This window comes from Nicotiana sylvestris, chromosome 11, assembly GCF_000393655.2.
Source record: "Nicotiana sylvestris chromosome 11, ASM39365v2, whole genome shotgun sequence".
Classification (NCBI taxonomy): Eukaryota; Viridiplantae; Streptophyta; class Magnoliopsida; order Solanales; family Solanaceae; genus Nicotiana; species Nicotiana sylvestris.
In genome coordinates, this window is record NC_091067.1 from 125,200,210 (window position 1) to 125,220,201 (window position 19,992).

General features: G+C 38.3%; 1 long non-coding RNA gene across 1 annotated transcript; it reads right to left on the reverse strand.

The window, feature by feature from the left end:
- Positions 1 to 17,840: 17,840 nt before the first annotated feature.
- Positions 17,841 to 18,877, reverse strand: LOC138882352 (uncharacterized). Its single transcript, XR_011403937.1, has 2 exons — positions 18,787 to 18,877; positions 17,841 to 18,086 (listed from the first exon to the last, which is right to left on the reverse strand). It is a non-coding gene; the product is annotated as an uncharacterized lncRNA (long non-coding RNA).
- Between the last annotated feature and the right edge of the window lie 1,115 nt (positions 18,878 to 19,992).

Consider the following 19,992-nt stretch of genomic DNA (forward strand, 5'->3'; position numbering starts at 1 on the left):
GATATAGTCATCTGCTGAAGTAGGCCATCTGGCCTCTGGTGCTCAACCTAACCTGCTGGCAATTTAAGCACCTAGCCACATACTCAACTATGTCTTTCTTCATCCGCCGCCACCAATAATGCTGCCTCAGGTCACGATACATCTTCGTAGCACCTGGATGAATAGAATACCGAGAACTGTGTGCTTCCTCTAGAATCCTCTCCCTCAAGCCATCGACATTAGGAACACATAGACGACCCTAGAGTCGCAGAACAACATCCTCGCCAATAGAAACCTCCTTGGCACTACCCGTAGTACCGTCTCTCTGAGAACTGCCAAGTGTGGATCATCAAACTACCGAGCCTTGATCTTCCCCAATAGTTAAGACTGGGCAACAACACATGCAAGAACTCGGCTGGGCTCTGAAATGTCCAACCTCACAAGTCTGTTAGCCAAGGACTGAATGTCCAAAGCTAGTGGCCTCTCCTCTGTTGAAATGAATGCCAAGCTACCCATACTCTCTGCATTCCTACTTAAGGCATCTGCGAATACATTTGCCCTGCCCGGATGATAAAGAATGGTGATGTCATAATCCTTCAGTAACTCAAGCCATCTACGCTACCTCAAATTGAGATCTCTTTGCTTGAACAAATGCTGTAAGCTGCGATGATCAGTGTAAACCTCACATGACACCCCATAAAGGTAATGCCTCTAGATCTTAAGAGCATGAATAATTGCGGCTAACTCTAAATCTTGCACAGGATAATTCTTCTCATGAATCTTTAGCTGACGTGAAGAATATGCAATAACTCGCCCCTCCTACATCAATACATAACCCAAGCCAACACGTGAAGCGTCGCAATACACAGTACACATCCCCGAACTGGAAGGCAACACTAGAACTGGTGTTGTAGTTAAAGTTGTCTTGAGCTTCTGAAAGCTAGCCTCACAATCATAGGACCAACGGAACGGAGCACCTTTAAGGGTTAATATAGTCAAAAGTGCTACAATGGATGAAAAACCATGTACGAAACGGCGATAATAACCTACTAACCCTAGGAAACTCCTGATCTCGGTCACCGAAGTGGGACAAGGCCAACTCTGAACTGTCTCAATCTTCTTGGGATCTACCTTAATACCCTCTTCTGATACAACATGCCCAAAGAATGCCACATGTCACACCCCTTTTCTACTCCTAAAAAGAATGTGTGTTTGTTATGTATTGTTGTGGGTTAAAGAGTTTTTCCAATTAAAGTGATAATTTTATAATAGTGATTATTTATTGTTAAGAATCGCCACTTGGAATTGATTTTTGGGTGTTCCAAGTCACTTTTTATTTGGATCTCTATTCAAAGGAAGATTTGACTCTTTTATTATTGGTCTGCGAAAACAAAGTCCGGGTAAGGAATTCTATTGACCGGAGAGAAGGTGTAAGGCATTCCCCGAGTCCCGTGGTTCTAGCATGGTCGCTTTAATTGACTAAAATTGGCTTGAATTAATTGTTGGATAAACTATGCTTTATTTGACTTTTCATGTCTGCCTATATTCGCTTTTATTTCTTGATTATTAGAATTATTAAAAAAATGATTTTGGATAAATTACATTGTAATAACCACGCTACGCAAGCGAATGCGTGATCGAACAACAAAATTAATTAACTTATCATAATTGCGTCTCGCAAGCGAATCCGAAATCATGACAATCAATTATTTGTAGTACTTTTAAGAAATTACTACATTTGAGAAAATTAATTCTTGAAAATTATTAAAAGTTAACTATCGCGCTACACAAGCGAATTCGTGATTTTAGCAAAAGATTAATTAAATTAAAAATTAACAAAAAACTAATGTGTTTGAGATTATTGAATTAATTTATTGAATGTTGAACATCACGCTACACAAGCGATTCCGTGAATAAAAAGATTAAAGCGTGCCTACTAATTGCCTAGCGCTTAAATTAATTAAATTATTAAGTTAATTAGAATAAAAATGACTGATTTCTTTTTTGGATTATATATTATATATGAAAAAATATGGAAAATTAGTGATGGGCCAGCTCACTTATATTGAAAATGTTGGCCATTTTTGGTTGTCATGAGTATTAAGCCCAATTTATGTAGCCACTTGGGCTGCTGGCCCCTTTTGAAATTATGTGGTCATTGGGCCAATTGTTGGTTATTGTAGAGAATGGACTAACTTATGTCAAATTCTTTTCTATCTCTCACGGCCCAATCTTTCTTTGATGGAACCAACAGAATATATCTCCATACTTAAACTTAACATTTATCATGCTAATTAAATAAAATGAGCTAAACATACAACTAATGATATTAACTTAAAGTGAAGAAGTCAACCTAGGCATAAAATTATTCAAGCTTCAAAATCAGAACCTAGAAGACCAAAACTCCTACATCAATTATTTAGCTAATCAAGCAAGACAACGAGTCAAACTACTCATAATTTTAGAGTTGAAAGGCTAAAACAGAGAAATGTATTTAATAAGGACATGGCTTGAATCTTACCGAGCCATTAAACTAATTAAAATGGTAAACTAATTTTCATTAATCCATTTGGATGAAGGTGTAAACGAGAAAACTAAATATAGTATTCCATTTGAGCCTACCACAAGAATAAATCTGGAAAAAATATCAAGATAGTATAAAATGGACCTTAAACAAAATCTATTTTTTTAACGCATAAGGAACTGGAACCTTCAACATCCATTTATATTCTTGACACTTAAACGCAAGACTAACGAGAGCGAAAGCTTTTAAGATATAAGGAAGTAAGGAAAACTCAAATAACTTTCACTCAAATCATCTCATCTTCATTCATTATCGTGTCAAGAATTACATCATTGGTTGAGGGAGTTATCTGGATAGTAGAAAAATGAACAAATACAGCGAAGTCAGTTTTTCCTATAGTCAAGAAGTGGATAGCAGAACAGCACCAGGCAGCAAAGAACAGCAGTAACAGAACTCAAGAATACCCCAGAGAACCCTAGCAAGAAAGCACTTGAACTAGCAACTAGTAACCCCAAAAATTAATTAAGAGATCTTTTTTATTTTTCCAAAGGTTTAGCACACAAACAATACTCACAAAGGCTCTAAAATTTTAGCTTGCCATATATGCACAACTGCTGATTTTTTAAGATATGTGCCCCCTTTTTGAGTGTGTAAAAAAATTTGATCCCTGGTGTGATAGAGTGTTGAGTCTTTTATAGGAGAAGAAGCAAGACCTTCATGATTGAAAATCTGTCCAAAGGATAGATTATTCACCAAAAATCTGATCAATACTATTCAAAGGATAGTTTTTGGTCAAAAAATTTGTCCAAAGACAGTCCCTTTTACCAACTATGAACAAAATTTTGGAGTATTGTACTCCAACAACTTTTGAACAGTAAAAGACAGCCAAACAAGTACCCTATACTCAAGTATTCAGTTTTTATCAAGACTGAAATCCAAGCTAACACACTCATACCTTCAAACTAACCAAATTATGGATTGATACAACAGAAACAAAACTTAAAAAAAATCGAACTAAGTATTCAACAAACTAGATTGAAACTAATTTGATTTGTACAAACTAACATGAAGCGATTGAGATAACAAACTAATGTGCGAAACAGAAACTAAACGAGCATGGATAAACTATCACACATGATTAATAACAACTTAATAAACGATTAACAAAATAAACGATTCAACTAATCTTTTGATTTTTCATGAAACTAGCATAAAACACAACTACCGGCTGGTTAGGTTGGAAAACTAAAAATTCAAACTTAACAAATTCACACAAAATAGTCGACCAGCTAGATCAAAGAGCCAAAAATCAGAACTAACAGACAGTAACGAACTACTCGACCGGCTAGGTTGAAGAACTGAAATTCACATTTATAAAGTAACATGTAATTGAAAACCAATACTACCCTAGCTCAATTTCACACAAATAAAAATAACAAGAATAGAAATTAGACCTTAACACTAATACTAATTACAAAAGAAAAAAAGAAAAAATCAGAAAAGCTGAAAAGGAAGTAAGGTTTATACCAATCGAGGGCATATGAAACTGTCCATAAATCTCTGGGACGACACATGCAGTGACAAATGATGACGAGCGACCTTCGAATGAACTTTTTAAGCGGCAGACGTTAGGACCACCGATTCAGGGGAGTCGACTAGTGATTTCAACACCTTGTCGCCTAGAAAGGGTCATTCCCAGGTCATGTATAGGAAAGAAATAGCGGCTCGGGCACTTGGTGGTAGTGAGACGGCAGTGGGGGGCTGCTGGCCGGATTTTGGAGAGGTTGAAGGTTTTGAGGCATGGAATTGAGAATAGGAGAGCGCGAGGAGGCCGGTGGTGTGAAATTTTCGGAGTTTGGGGTGGTGAGCGGCGGCTAGGGTTTTGGTTAGGCTTAGATTTACGGAGATTGAGAGGGGTTATGGGGATTTGGGGTTCGGATTCATGAAGAGGAGGAGGAGAGGAAGAGATTAGCATTGGTTGGAGGGTGTTTGGCCACCGGAGGACAGCGGCGGCGGAGGAAGAAAAAGAGAGGAGAAGGGTCTAGGGCTTGGGCATGTATGAAAATGAGGCCAAAAAATCAGATTTCTAAAATTATATACGTCAAATGACATCAATTCTGGACCATTGGATCAAAGAAAATAGGTGGCCAAGATTTGATCTTGATCACTTAACCAAAAGGACGAAGTTTCAATCTAAAACTACGTCGTTTAAACCATCTCCTGGGAGCCCCAATTGGACCGGATTAGTAGACTCTTTGGGCTCCTTATTTTGGGCCAATTTTGGTTCAACTTTAATTAAAATATACTAGTCCAATCCTTTAACCCCTTAATTATACTAGGATATTATTTAATCCTAAAGAAAATGTACAAGTAGAAAGAATTTTTTTTGGTATATATAATTTAAAGATGAAAAACTAAAATATGTAAATAAAAGGTAAAAAATTATTTTTGGTATTTTTAATAAAGGAATGCAAATAAAAATTCACAACCAACTAAAATCATCCAAATACTAGTATTTGTAGGAGAATTAAAATCGAGCAAACATTAGGTACTCACAGCTGCCCCTCTTTGCTCGGGAACATGAAGAGTTTTTCGTGCAAAGAAAAGTGAATGTCATGACTAATTTTTGCTCACACATCACTACAATGAAAGCATTTTTTTAAAAAAGGTGACCGAGCCTTGCTTTCGAGATGCCTACATATCCTTGGCTATAAAGGAATCAGGTCAGTGTAGTTCTAGAAATATTTGGTAGATGGGACTACCAGACACTGGAGTTAAGACTGTTGTTGCTGCTGCTATTGCTGTTACTGTTACTCGCTTCCTACATCAAAAGAAAAAGGGAAGAGCACTACATATGTCTGCAAACTAAGGGTACAAAATTCCTATCTATGTGTCTTCTGGAGTCAAATCTTGGTTCTTGACCTGCTCGCTTGTGTTGACCTTAGATTGGATCTTGATTCCTTTTTGAAGAATAAATTATGGCTCATTCTCGATTACTTGATTTCCTGATCAGAATTTGAGAAGATGAATCTTGAGACACCGAGTTGCTGACACCTCATCGAGACTAACTCCAGCTGTCTTATGATCAACAATCTTCTATCTTCTAAGGAGAACTGAAATTGCAAGCTTTAATCATCACAACCTGTGCTATACGGCTGGGCCTGCAAAATCATCAAAGACGAACAAAATGAACAAAAAATTTCTACCCCAGTTTGGACTAGAAATTTTTTGTGAGTTATTGGGTAAAGTTGCAAATAAGCGTATTTTATTTGAAAGATGAAAAAAAATGATACTGAAAACTTCAAATCGAATATGCTTCTCTTAGGAGTAAAAACTGATAAAACTTATACTAAGAGGTGTATCTCCCATGGGTGGCATTGGAATGACTGCGAGATTAAAGGACTCGAACTAGGAATTGCGTCTCCTAGAATTAATGATTCATATTAGTAAGTGCATCTCCTATTAGAATGAATAGAGTTAACTCAAGCTAGGAAATGTGTCTCCTACGAATGAGGTTGAAAGGTTTGAACTAGGAAGTGCGTCTCCTAGGATTTGATTGTTTAGATTAGGAAGTGTGTCTCCTATTGGAATGAGGTTACAAGACTTGTACTAGGAAGTGCATCTCCTAAGATTTGATGGTTTAGATTAGGAAGTGAGTCTCATATTGGAATGACTCAAATTAGGAAGTGTGTCTCCTATAAGTGAGCTTAAAGGACTTGGACTAGGAAGTGCATCTCCTAGGATTAATGGTTCAGAGTAGGAAGTACGTCTCCTATTGGAATGACTCAAACTAGGAAGTGCGTCTCCTACGAGTGAGGTTGAAAGTCTTGGACTAGGAAGTGCATCTCCTAGGATTGATTGTTCAAAGTAAGAAGTGCATCTCCTATTGGAATGACTCAAACTAGGAAGTGTGTCTCCTATGAGTGAGGTTGAAAGGCTTAGACTAGTAAGTGTGTCTCCTAGGATTGATGGCTCGGATTAGGAAGTGTGTCTCCTGCGAATGAGGTTGCAAGACTTATACTAGGAAGTGCATCTCCTAGGATTTGATGGTTTAGATTAGGAAGTGTGTCTCCTATTGGAATGACTCAAACTAGGAAGTGTCTTCTAGGATTGATGGTTGAAAGGCTTAGACTAGGAAGTGCGTCTCCTAGGATTGATGGCTCGGATTAGGAAGTGTGTTTCCTGTGAATGAGGTTGCAAGACTTGTACTAGGAAGTGCATCTCCTAGGATTTGATGGTTTAGATTAGGAAGTACGTCTCCTATTGGAATGACTCAAACTAGAAAGTGCGTCTCCTAGGATTGATGGTACAAAGTAGGAAGTGCGTCTCATATTGGAATGACTCAAACTAGGAAGTGTGTCTCCTACGAGTGAGGTTGAAAGTCTTGGACTAAGAAGTGCGTCATCTCCTAGGATTAATGGTTTAGAGCAGGAAATGCGTCTCTTATTGGAATGACGCAAACTAGGAAGTGCATCTCCTAGGATTGATGGTATAGAGTTGGAAGTGCATCTCCTATTGGAATGACTCAAACTAGGAAGTGCATCTCCTACGAGTGAGGTTGGAAGTCTTGAACTAGGGAGTGTATCTCCTAGGATTGATGGTTCAGATTACGAAGTGCGTCTCCCAATAGAATGACTTAAACTAGGACGTGCGTCTCCTACGAGTGAGGTTGAAGGGCTTGGACTAGGAAGTGCATCTCCTAGGATTGATGGTTCATATTGGGAAGTATGTCTCCCATTGGAGTAACTCAAACTAGGAAGTGTGTCTCCAATGATTGAGGTGGAAAGGCTTGGACTAGGAAGTGTGTCTCCTAGGATTGATAGTTTTGATTAGGAAGTGCGTCTCCTATTGAAATAACTCAAACTAGGAAGTGCGTCTCCTACGAGTGAGGTTAAAAGACTTGGACAGAATGTAACCAGGGATTGGCGCCCGTATCACTGAGAAAGAATATAACCAGGGGTTGGCGCCCTGTATCACTAAGAAATAATGTAACCAGGGGTTGGTACCCTGTATCACTAAGAGGGAATATAATCAAGGGTTGGCGCCCTGTATCAGTAAGAAGGAATGTAACCAGGGGATGGCGACTTGTATCACTTAGAGAGAAAGTAACCAGGGCATATGATACCTTGTATGAAAATGGAATCTCACTAAAGATTGTTGTACCTTATGGTTTCAGCTATGGATTGGTGTATCCTATACTAAACATGCAACTAGGGAGTGGTGTGCTCTATGTCAAAATGGAACCTCAACTAAGGACTGATGTACCTTATGCTGGAAAATGCAGTGGTTGATTATGTGGTTATAGGAATATCTAGAAAGAAAAAGCACAAACTTTGAAGAATTTACCTTTGGTGACATTCGTCCCTTGAGAACTTCATTTCTACACTACTTTGTTTCCTGCTTCAAACAAAGAAAGATTTTTGAGTTTTTAAAGTGGTAGTCGATTTGTGTCGTTGAGGCCCTGAGTAGTTTGAATTCGCGGCGACCTTGTGAAGAAGAACTGATTCTTTCAGCGCCGTACTGAGTTGCTCGGTAATCTGTATTGCTTTCTGGATCATGGCTTTCTATCGTTGCCCACGACTGTTTCGTACCCGGATGTCACACACCCTTTGGCAATTGTTTTTGTCAATTTTGATTATCTTGCACCCGGTATCAGTTTATGTCTGGGATGCTATCAATTTTTCCCGTGAAGCAAGTCTTGCTTAACGACCTTTTTGATTTCTTCAAAACACTTTGTTCGGCTTATCAGAGGAAATCACAGTTGGATTTGTGCCTTTGTCAATGTCGTGTATGCCCCACATCATTTGTGTTGCACTTCTGGAAAATGGTGACCAATTTTGTGGCCCTTTCTTTGTTGGATTTCTAAGCAAATAGACCAACAAAGTTTTCTCTTTGGAACTTCTGTTTGCTTGAACCCTCAGATCTTGCTTAACTTCAACAACTTATTGCGCATGTTGCTCCCTGGGTATGTCCTCTTTGATGTGCTAGGATAGACAGTTAGAAAGCCAGTAATAGATTTTGAAATCATTTCTTGTTTGTTTTAACAAAGATTGACTCAAAATAATAGTGCAAATGGACACAATGATGCAATGTAAACATGAGAAGGAATAGTATTTAACTGAAAACGCCGCTTTAGGGGAAAAAAAGAATGGAAGAATGTGGTAGCCAACATTAATGATCATGACATGCATTTTGGACTGAGCAGCCAAATATATCCAGCTAATCCATCCTTTCTTCTTGTTGTCCCTTTTCGTCTTTGAAGTTAGCCTCTTTGTGCCAAACAATTGCATTAAATCACAGCTCACCTTCGACCAGCAGTGCCCTGAAAGGTTTTCACCAGCCACCCTCTCTCATTTATTTATCTCTACTTACCATCGCCTTACAGTGCCCATGATGGTTTTCACCAATAAGACTCTCTCATTTTCATTCATTATCGCTTTTTTCCCTTTTGTGCGAGCAACTTGACACCGTTCTATGTCGTGTGAAAATTGTTGCTTATTGCGTTTTTCCCTTGGCATTCTTAAAGTCTATTTGGGAGGTCTTTATTCAGAAGACTTTTAGATAGGGTTAGAAAGAAAGGGTCTCATTAAGGCTCAAAATAGACTCAAGAAGATAGGGTTATATATTTACAACTCTTGGAATCGACTCTTCATAAAAATATAAAAAAAATGCCCCAGTTTTGGATACTAGGGAATTTTTATTTTTTTTAATTTGGTTAGACTGAACTATAGTGTAGAGTTGCCTACGTATCCTTTAAAGGAATCAAGTCAAACGTAGTTCAAACTAACACGAAAGATTTCGTTGTTGTTTTTCTTTTCTTTTCTTTTTTTCATCATTCTTTTCTCTTTTCCTTTTTTTATATATATAATCAAAATATCCTAGCTCCTATTTTCTAGTGGCATGGATCTTCGATTCTTTGTTTCTTTTATTTGTATACTTGATTCCAAAAGAAGGAGGGGGAGGTCGAATAAAAATAATACTCGCTTAAAAGGGGTACGAAGGGTATAAAGTGTTTGGGTAGCAGAAAAAATAGCCTCCCAACTCAAGAATGCCAAGCATACTATCTCTTCTCAAGGTCGGTATTGATGGACATGACTGTCTTCTTGGTTTTGCCTTGATGTGAAATGATGCACTTCAGTACCAACTAATCCATTTTAAATTCCTTGTAATGCACCTTCTTTGGAGATTCGGGTCATCTTCCTTGATATGATTAGATTATGGCAGGACGTGGCCAAAACACTTTCACTGATTAGTCCAACCAAACTTCAAAACTTTAATTATCCTTAAGCCAATATTCATGATAGGTTTGGGATAAACAACTTTAACCTCTACGAATATGACTGTTTCGGTTCCATGTGATCTTGACACAGGATTATCATCAAAGGTTTTCAACCTCTTACTTGTCCTCCACGTGTTTTTCCTCAATTCAATTCAAGAATGGACAAGCTTTCTAAAATCTAGCTGAAAACTCCGCATGCATGTCGTGTCACTAAAATTAGCGTGAAAAGAAATATATATATGCAAGAAGAACTAAACACAATGGATTAAAATGACACAAAGAAGAGAGAAAAAAAGTTGCATCTCATTGATTAAAGGATAGAGAGGTTTGATGACAGGACAAACAAACAACATCTGGATCACAACCTCAAAACAATCTGGATGATAGAAATTATGACAAAATAAGTTACCAAGACTCCTTCCCGGCAAGGAAGGGAGTGACTTTCCAATTATCAAGCTCAACATCTTAGCTACAAATCTGCACATCAGCATCAAACAAGATCTTCAACAATTTTGATCGTCTTGCATTCAGTGGACAGGTTCTTGACATTTTTCACAAACCATCTCCATATTCTTTATCATTGTAAATCACCCGAATAATGTGTGCTCGGTCATGACGTTTAGGGTGCCATTATCTTGGACCACGATCATTCCTTCTTGAATCATCATTTCTATTTCCTTTTTCAAAGGCGGACAATCCTCAATGTTGTGTCCCTGGACATTAGAATGGTACATGCACCATACAGCAGGGTCAAAGACTTTTGCATATGGATCAGGAACATACCCTTGAAGCGGCTCAATCATGCCACAACGTTTTAGCCTTTTAAACAAACTTGTGCAGGATTCTACGATTGGCGTGAAATTGTCCCTCTACTTATGTTCCTTTTCGTACTCTTGTTTTGGACGAGGGTTGTAGGGTGATTGAGAGTTCTGTTATTGCGGACGAAGGTATGTCAAAGTTGGGACCCGCATCTGCTGGTGATTGGATGGTTTGGCATAAGACTGAGCATTGAATGTTGCATATTATGGAGCAACTGAGTATCATGGATCCGGGGGCTGAGATGCTCCCCTTTGGCCTCTTTTTGCCCGTGACGCTATCATGGCCTCTTTATCTTTCTTCTTTTGGTTAACAAGGTTGCCCGACCTATTATGGATTTCTTGAGTGGCTGCTTTGAGAGCCGCTTGACTTATAATTCGGCTAGAATTGAGGCCATTCTCAACCATTTCTCCTATCTTGATTACATCAGCAAAAGGTCTGCCCATTGTAGACATCATATTTTGAAAATAATCAGGATCCTGAGCCTGAAGGAAGATAGTGATTAACTCATGATCATCCATGGGTGGCTTAAGTAGACATCCTCTAGATGCTTGCTCTCTCCACCTAACGGCATACTCCCTGAAGCTTTCACTTGAATTTTTCTTCATATTGGACAGGGAATTGCGATCTGGCACAATATAAATGTTGTATTGAAATTGTTTGACGAAGGCTTGGGCCATGTCATCCCAAACATGCCAGTGAGAGATATCTTGGTCAATGAACAATTCAGAGGCTACCCCTACCAGACTCTCCCCAAAATAAGCCATCAACAACTCTTCATTTCTTCCTGCAGCCCTCAGCTGGTTGCGTACCTTTCAAGTGGGCGATAGGGTCACCGTGTCCATCATATTTCTCAAATTTTGGGGTCTTGAACCTTGGTGGAAAATGGATGTGAGGAAACATGCATAGATCACTGAATGAAACACTTTTGTGACCACCTAATCCTATATGTTCTTTATGTTCTGCTCAAGACTTTTCACTTTTCTGGCCAACTCATCTGGCTCACTCATCTTGGTAGCTTTTTCTATTTCTACAGGTGACTCATGCTGAGAAGTTTGATTGTATGGAGCCAAGACCCTGAAAGTCATGTTTCGAGAGTAGTATTGTCCATCATAAGCATGAGATGGTGGCTCATTATTTGGCCTCTTCACATGAGGTTGTGGCAGAATTGTATACACAGGCGCACCAGACACGACGAGAGGTGTGTTCCTAAATGGTGCGGCAGGAGACTGCACATTAAGGGTACCAGGGCCGACATGGAAGCTGTAGTTTGGCACATACCCTGGTGGTAGAATGTGATTGCTCGTTGCAATGAGCGGTGGTTGAGTAGCTTGTGGTATGGTGGAAGTTCCCTCAGATGTACCCTGAGGCAGAGGCTGACTAGAGATCCAAGCCTGATACACATCAGTCAGTTGGTGTTTCAATCTTCTTACTTCCTCCAACTCTTGCTCAACCGATTGACCCTGGGGGTCGTCACTGACCAACTCGATTTCATCATTGTTAGCCATCGCTACCTTACCCTTAGATTTGGTAAGGTAATGATCTGCTTCCAGTTTTACCATAAACCGACCATCTTAAGCTTACTATATAAGAGGTAACAAACATGTTAAGGCAAAGCATTTTACAAATACGAATCACATGTAAATATGATATGCTCCTAACATTATCACCGTTTCTAACATGCTTTTGGAAGGCTTCGTGTTTTATTCCGGCATATAAGGTCGCTGCTTATTGACGCTCTTATTTATTCCTCTCTTTTTGCCTTTTTTTACACCTCGCCTTATTTTAGAGCTATTGAAAAATATTTCGATCGAAACTTTTAGGGGTTGCCTACGTATCATGTCGTCGCATGAATCAGATCATTATATAGTTCAAATACATAACCTTTTTTTTTTAAAATTAACAAAACAAAGTTTTCCTCTTTTTTATGTACAAAAAACAACACCTTTTTTGGTTCATTTTCAAATTTTTCTAAAACAAAATCTTTTTCATTGATTTTCGATTTTTTTATACAAGACAAAGGAAAATTACATAAAGATACAACCCAAAAGACGAATATTTAAACAAGATCGGACTCAACTCAAACAAGATGAATATTTAAGCAAGACTCAAAACACTAAAAGACTCTTACAAACTCGATGATTACAAATGAACAATCAAAGTGGACTGCCAACTAAAAAAAGACTCTAATCTCCGAAGGAGAATCCACCGGCAACATTGTAGTTAAGGTGCTTATTCCTGCGGGTGACCTCCCATATCATTGTATATGCGCCTTAAGTCTGTGGCAATGTGGCATGCAAAGTTGGGCGCTACCATAGCAAATTGCTCTCGGGTCAAACCCTGACAAGTCACACACCCTCGAGCGATATAAGTAGCCACCTCATAGACCCTCCTTCTAACATGCTCCTGGCTCTGACTTAAAAATTGGATCTGTCGCCCATGGTTATTGGCTATGTCTGATATATCTGCCCCACGTTGTGACACCAGATTCAGCTGGTTCTGGACCCTTGCTAGCTCATTCTCTAGCTGGTTCTTACTTGATTCTGCAGCCCTGGCCCGAGACCTTAGATCATGGATGATAAGGTTGTAATTCATTTCTTTGTACTTTGGAATGGCCGCTTGTTGCTGAGTAGCGGCTTCTATTCTCGCTTGTCGAAGCTGTGCTTGAAGTGCTTGAACCTCATGTATTAATCTGGTTTTCTCCTCTTTAAACTCAGTATACTACAAATCCCTATTCACGTTGACGATATTGTATCCCTACATAATTCGCGGATGATGGATTCATAGTCTCTTGTTATTTCCTCCTTGGTCTGCTCCTACTCTTGTTCTGATTTCATTCGCGCATTCTGTCGTGCTCTTCAGAATTATCTCTTGCCTAGATCCAAAAGCATCTTGGTCATAGAACCACTCAAAATATGCGGGGTCTAACTCTCCTTGATCTTGATCTTCTATCATAGTGTAAAATTCTAGCACCTTAATTTCATCTCAAACCTACTTAGCATACGCCTCACGAATAGGATCCTCTGATGTTACCTCCCATATGAATCTTTGCATGTGCTCCACTATGGGCACGACTTGTTTTCGACCTAATTGGCGTAAGGCTCTCATAGGCACATATGGCTGAAAACCCAAAAGACCTATCAAAATAAAAAACAAATGGTGGTAAGACCTGTATATGACCTCTTTTGGTGAGAATAAGTGGTATTTCCATGTGATTCCAGTAGCAGTCAACCTTTGAAGATACCCTCTCCATGCTTCGGCGCACTTGGGGAAGCTACTATCTTCGATAAAAACTTTAGACCTATCTTCAAGCTCATTATTGCACCAATGGACGCTAATATTTACCCGTACGGGGTGTAGGAAGGTGCTCTAAAGACCATATCTGGAGTATGATGTTACAACCCTCAGAGAAATCTTTCCCTTCCTGACATTTGGTTAGGGCACAGTAAATATCTGACAATACCATAGGAATGATAGTGACATCCTTTCCACGCAATAAAGCGGTAACTATGCCAGATAATCGAATATCAATATTTTTGTCATGCCTCGGGAAAACCATTATCCCTAGAAATGCTATTAGGAATGCTCTCCGCCCATGTCTTTGCCAAGCTTTGTATCCAAATTTATTATCAAGCTTTTTCCCGTTCTTTGAAAATCTATCCGGACACCCATACCTGTCGTACATGAAATCTAATCGAACGTACCCTCTTTCTACACTTGCTATTTTATTTTGGCTAATTGTCATCTGCTCAAGGTACTTACTTCCAGTGACATCCCTCTGGGCCAAGGGTCTCTTCTTCCGAAGCTCATCGCCTAACTTTGTATATCCAGCTAACTCCTCCAAAGTGGGAGTCATTTCGAACCCATTAAAATGGAATATGTTGTTATTAGGATCCCAGAAATGTACCAACACCTCGATTAAGTCCCTCCTTGTGTTGATCTCCATGATATTCACAAAGTTACCCAGATGGTCCTTTATTTTTTTCCTGCTCACAAACGCCCATATTTTTCCATTATTGCCTCAGCAACCAGGGTGTTTTATACATAAGCCAAATCTGCAAGGGCTCATCATCTTTTGGATTTTTATCGGGTATTCCACTTACTGAATTCATATCTTACCTAGATAAATAAAAATGTGAGGTCAAGTCCTAATATAAACTCGAAGAAATGACACCAAGCAGACTTTTGGATAAGACAATGAACGAACTTCTTAGTGGAGAATTCCTCGTATTGAAGGATCAGTCAACTAAGACCCAACTGATCAGACTTGATTGATATGCCAGAATTGGACGAAAAGGGCCAGACTCAAGGATGACTAACCACGTATCTCACGGGGAAACAAGACATGATAAAACGAGCCGACCGAGGACAAAATGATAAAAGGTGACAAAAGGGACAAGATGGTTATTCTTATGAAAACGGTTCTTCAGTACTTCGAAGGGAAGTACTATGGTTGTCTCGGTAAAAACATCTGTACACATGGATAAGCGGGTAAAAGCAAACAAAAGTTATTCTTTTACGAAAACAGCCATTTGGTACTTCCAAAAAAAGTTTTAAGGTTGACTCGGCAAAGATGGTCGGAAATAAGGGCAACACGGCAAAAATGTGAAAATAAATAAACAAAATAAATATTTTGCAAAAATATCTCCTCGATGCTTCCAAGGAAGGTTGTCGTGGCAAATTAGCCGAAATACGAGGGCAAAACAGTAAAAGATGACCAAAAATAGCAATTGTTTTAGAAAATTTTATGCACATGCGTAATTTTTATGCTTTTTTTTTTGAAAAATGTGGGCTAAATACGTAGAGGTTGCCTACGTATCTCATATCCGGTAAGAATCAAACCCGCGTAGTTCCGTCAAACTGAGTATTTTTCTCTTTTGATTTTTATGAAAATTAATCTTTACACCTCACGCCAGACTACTACAAAATCTTAGTAAAAAAAATTATTTGTACTAAACTAGGACAATGATTCTTTTTATTTTTTAATTATTCCACTCGACTAATTTTCTAAAGTCATTCAGCAATGCAAGTAAGCCTTCCAAATGATGTAACAAGTTGCACATAAGTGCACATGATGGTCTCAAAGAGGACCTGTCTTATACGAACCCGGCCCCTGTGCCGAGCTTCGCTAAGTCAAATGCATGTGATGCAAATAATGCGAACCTACTAGGGCTATTCGGCATGATGTTTGTGTATCTAGGTTTAAATCTTATTGGAGAAGGTATCTAGTCTGGCTTACTCGAGCGGACAACTCGAGCCGAGGAGGGTTAGCGTACCGGTAGCAGTGTTTCCGGCTTAGCTGGTGGTGCTCCCTGCCTAAAACATGTGTGACTAAAATCCTTCACCGGGTGACAAGCATCTCTGCTATCTCAAAGAAAGCGGGATATATCAAGCAAATACCCAATTTTTAATTTCAAGAAGACTTAGAGGGGGCGCGTGAGAAGACAGTTTATATGTACAATTCAACAATATCAAAGTGGTAAAAAGCGAACACGTAGCACATTAGGCACAAACAAATCACAATATATACAAAAATTAATAAAGCCAAATAAAAAGTCAACATGTACAAGCTCGAATTCTGGTTGTCCCCAGCAGAGTCGCCAGAGCTGTCACACCCCTTTTCTACCCCTCAAAAGAATATGTGTTTGTTATGAATTATTGTGGGTTAAAGAGTTTTTCCAATTAAAGTGACAATTTTGAAATAGGGATTATTTATTGTTCAGAGTCGCCACTTGGAATTGATTTTTGGGTATTCCAAGTCACCTTTTATTTGGATCCCTATTCAAAGGAAGATTTGACTCTTTTATTACTGGTCTGCAAAAACACAGTCCGGGTAAGGAATTCTGTTGACCGGAAAGAAGGTGTAAGGCATTTCCCGAGTCCCGTGGTACTAGCACGGTCGCTTTTATTGATTAAAATTGGCTTGAATTAATTGCTGGATAAACTATGCTTTATTTGACTTTTCATGTCTGCCTATATCCGATTTTATTTCTTGATTAATAGAATTATTTTTAAAAAATTGGATAAATTACGTTGTCATAACCACGCTACGCAAGCGAATGCGTGATCGAACAGCAAAATTAATTAACTTATCATAATTGTGTCTCGCAAGAGAATCCGAAATCATGACAGTCAATTATTTGTAGTGCTTTTGACAAATTACTACATTTGAGAAAATTAATTCTTGAAATTATTAAAAGTCAACTACCGCGCTACGCAAGCGAATTTGCGATTTTAGCAAAAGATTATTTAAATTAAAAATTAACTAAAAACTAATGTGTTTGAGATTATTGAATTAATTTATTGAATATTGAACATCACGTTACGCAATCGATTCCGTGAATAAAAAGATTAAAGCGTGCCTACTAATTGCCTAGTTCTTAAACTAATTAAATTATTAAGTTAATTAGTAAAAAAAGACTAATTTCTTTTTTGGATTATATATTATATATGAAAAAAATATGGAAAATTAGTGATGGGCCAGCTCACTTATATTGAAAATGTTGGCCATTTTTGGCTGTCATGAGTATTAAGCCCAATTTATGTAGCCACTTGGGCTGCTGGCCCCTTTTGAAATTAAGTGACCATTGGGCCAATTGTTGGTTATTGTAGAGAATGGACTAACTTATGCCAAATTGTTTTCTATCTCTCACGGCCCAATCTTCCTTTGTTAAGCTTAAATGGAACCAACTGAATATATCTCCATTCTTAAACTAAACATTTATCGTGCTAATTAAATAAAATGACCTAAACATACAACTATGATATTAACTTAAAGTGAAGATGTCAACCTGGGCATAAAATTATTCAAGCTTCAAAATCAGAATATAGAAGACCAAAACTCCTACATCAATTATTTAGCTAATCAAGCAAGACAAGGAGTTAAACTACTCATCATTTTAGAGTTGAAAGGCTAAAACAGAGAAATGTATTCAATAAGGACATGACTTGAATCTTACCGAGCCATTAAACTAATTAAGATGGTAAACTAATTTTTATTAATCCATTTGGATGAATATGTAAACGAGAAAACTAAATATAGTATTCCATTTGAGCCTACCACAAGAATAAATTTGGAAAAAACATCAAGATAGTATAAAATGGACCTTAAACAAAATCTATTTTTTAATGTGTAAGGAACTGGAACCTTCAACATCTATTTTTATGCTTGACATTTAAACACAAGACTAACGAGAGCAGAAAGCTTTTAAGGTATAAGGAAGTAAATAAAACTCAAATAACTTTAACTCAAATCATCTAATCTTCATTCATTATCGTGTCAAGAATTACATCATTGGTTGAGGGAGTTACATGGATAGCAGATAAATGAACAAACACAGCGAAGTCAGTTTTTCCCAAAGTCAAGAAGTGGACAGCAGAACAACCCCAGGCAGCAAAGAACAGCAGTAACAGAACTCAAGAAGACCCCAGAGAATCCCAACACGAAAGCACTTGAACTAGCAACTAGTAACCTGTCCCTTTTACCAACTATGAACAGAATTTTGGAGTATTGTACTTTAACAGTTTTTGAACAGTAAAAGGCAGCCAAACAAGCACCATAAACTCAAGTATTCAGCTTTTATCATAACTGAAATTCAAGCTAACACACTCATACCTTCAAACTAACCAAATTATGGATTGATACAGCAGAAACAAGACTTAAAAGATAACCGAACTAAGTATTCAACAAACTAGATTGAAATTAATTTGATTTGTACAAACTAACATGAAGCGATTGAGATAAAAAACTAACATGCAAAACAGAAACTAAACGAGGATGGCTAAACTATCACACATGATTAATAACAACTTAACAAACGACTAACTAAATAAATGATTCAACTAATCTTTTGATTTTTCATAAAAGTAGCATAAAACACTTAACTACCGACCGACTAGGTCGGAAACTGAAAATCCAAACTTAACAAATTCACACAAAATAGTCGACCGGCTAGGTCGAAGAGCCAAAAATCAGAACTAACAGACAGTAACGAACTACTTGACCGGCTAGGTCGAAGAACTGAAATTCACATTTATAAAGTAACATGTAATTGAAAACTAATACTACCCTAACTCAATTGCACACAAATAAAAATAACAAGAATAGAAATTAGACCTTAACACTAATACTAATTACAAAAGCAAAAAGAAAAAATCAGAAAAGATGAAAAGGAAGTAAGGTTTATACCAATCGAGGGCATATGAAATTGTCCATAAATTTCGGGGATGACACGAGCAGTGACAAATGATGACGAGCGACCTTTGAACAAACTTTTCTAAGCGGCAGACATTAGGGTCACCGATTCATGGGAGCCGACTAATGATTTCAACACCATATCGCCTAGAAAGGGTCGTTACCAGGTCATGTCTAGGAAAAACATAGCGACTTAGGCACTTGGTGGTGGTGAGACGGCAGTGGGGGCTGCTGGACAGAATTCAACCGAATTTCGGCCGGATTTTGGAGGGGTTTGAAGGTTTTGAGGCATGAAATGGAGAAGAGGAGAGCGAGAGGAGGCCGGCGGTGTGAAATTTTTGGAGTTTGGGGTGGTGAGCGGCTGCTAGGGTTTCGGTTAGGCTTAGATTTATGGAGATTGAGAGGGGTTATGGGGATTTGTGGTTCGGATTCATGAAGAGGAGGAGGAGGAGAGGAAGAGATTGGCGTTGGTTGGAGGGTGTTTGGCCACCGGAGGACGGCGGCGCTGCCGTCGGGGACGGGCAGCGGCGGCGGAGGAAGAAGAAGAAAGGAGAAGGGGTCTAGGGCTTGAGCATGTATGGAAATGAGGCCAAAAAATCAGATTTCTAAAATTATATACCTCAAATGACATCAATTCTGGACCATTGGATCAAAGAAAATAGGTGGCCAGGATTTCATCTTGATCACTTAACCAAAACGACGTAGTTTCAATCTAAAACTACGTCATTTAGACCATCTCCTAGGAGCCCCAACTGGACCGGATCAGTAGACTCTTTGGGCTCCTAATTTTGGGCCAGTTTTGGTTCAATTTTAATTAAAATACACTAGTCCAATCCTTTAACCCCTAATTATACTAGGATATTATTTAATCCTAAAGAAAATGTACAAATAGAAAGAATTTTTTTTGGGTATATATAATTTAAAGATGCAAAACTAAAATATGCAAATAAAAGGTAAAAATTTTTTTTTGGTATTTTTAATAAAGGAATGCAAATAAAAATTCACAACCAACTAAAATCAACCAAATACTAGTATTTGTAGGAGAATTAAAAGCAAGCAAAAATTAGGTATTCACACCACAGACTCTAGCAAAAACTCACATTTGGAGAACATAACATATAGCTTCTGTTCTCGCAATGTCTGAAGCACCACTCTCAAATGCTGCTCGTGCTCCCCTAGGCTACGTGAGTAAATCAAGAT